Source organism: Trichechus manatus, unplaced genomic scaffold (genome assembly GCF_000243295.1).
Source record: "Trichechus manatus latirostris isolate Lorelei unplaced genomic scaffold, TriManLat1.0 scaffold00008, whole genome shotgun sequence".
NCBI lineage: Eukaryota > Metazoa > Chordata > Mammalia > Sirenia > Trichechidae > Trichechus > Trichechus manatus.
The window spans coordinates 1117408-1118859 of NW_004443944.1; positions in this window are offsets into that span (position 1 = coordinate 1117408).

Consider the following 1452-nt stretch of genomic DNA (forward strand, 5'->3'; position numbering starts at 1 on the left):
CGCGGAAGTCTGGGGTCGGTCCGCCGCCCGCGGTCCTGGCCACACCTCCCTGGGCTCCACAGGGCCAGCCGGCGCCGCGGCCAGGGCGCCCACCCGCCCGACCCAGGAAGTGGCCTCGGGCGCCGGCCCCAGTGGGCGTAGCGCCTCCTCCTGCATCCGCAGGGTGCCGGGCTTCGGAGCAGACAGCCTGCGGCAGGAACCCTGGCCCGGACCACCCGGTACACTCTGGGCGGTTACTGAATCCCGCGTCGGCCCCCCACCTATAAAACGGGAGGGGCAGTCCCCACCTCGCAGGGCCTCGCCCCTACCTATAAAATGGGGGAAGAGGGTAGTCCCACCGCACAGGGCCTCAGCCCCAATCTGTAAAATGGGGGGTAATCCCCACCTCGCAGGGCCTCGCCCCTACCTATAAAATGGGGGGGAGTCCCACCTCGCAGGGCCTCGCCCCTACCTATAAAATGGGGGGAGGGGGCAGTCCCACCGCACAGGGCCTCGGCCCCCACCTGTAAAATGGAGTAATCCCCATCGCGCAGGGCCTCGGCCCCCACCTATAAAATGGGGAGCAGCGGCTGCGGTCTGCACCTCGCAGGGCTGTGCAGATCAAATGGTAACAACTCTATGGAAGACCTGGCATCACACTGGGTGGGCACTTCGGCAGCCCTTTCCACAGGAACTGATGCTCTCGGGGTGGACAGCAAACAAGGGCAAGAACCGGTAGCCAGGGTGGGAAGGTCCCTGATGAGGAGATACTTGGGTGGTGTTTGAACGAGGTGATGGAATAAGCTGTGCAGGTGTGTGTATGTGTGTGTGTTTTGGGGGGAGGGCGCAGCAGCTTCAAGTGCAAAGGCCTGGAGGCACTGTCAAGGTCAGCACACGGGACCTCGTGTGCCCAGGCTGAAGATGGGGAGAGGTGGGAGGTGAGGTCAGAGCACGGGGGAGGGCCAGTCCCACAGCCTAGGTGCAGGTGAAGACCAGCTGGGCTTTCACCTGGCCGCAGTGTGGACGCTGGTGTGGGGGCAGGGAGGACAGACCACTGCAGTAAGCCAGGTGCCAGAGGCAAGGGGGCTCTGCCAGGGCAGGAAGGGGCAAAGGGGCAGCGGGAAGTGCCCCAAAGTGCACAGGTATGTGTGTGTGGGGCTGACATGCACAGGTGTGTAGGAGACTGAGGGGGGCTGACATGCACAGGTGTATAGGAGGGTAGAGGGGAGCCGATGCGCACAGGTATGTAGGAAGCCGAGGGGGGCTGACATGCACAGGTGCGTAGGAGGCAGGGGAGGCCAACATGCACGGGTGTGTAGGAAGGTAGAGGGGGACCCAACATGCACAAGTGTGTAGGAGGCTGGGGGGGGGTGGCCCGACGTGCACAGGTATGTGGGAGGCTGAGGGTGGCCCCCACATACACAGGTGTATAGGATGCCAAGGGGGGCTGGCTTGCACAGGGGTGTAGGAGGC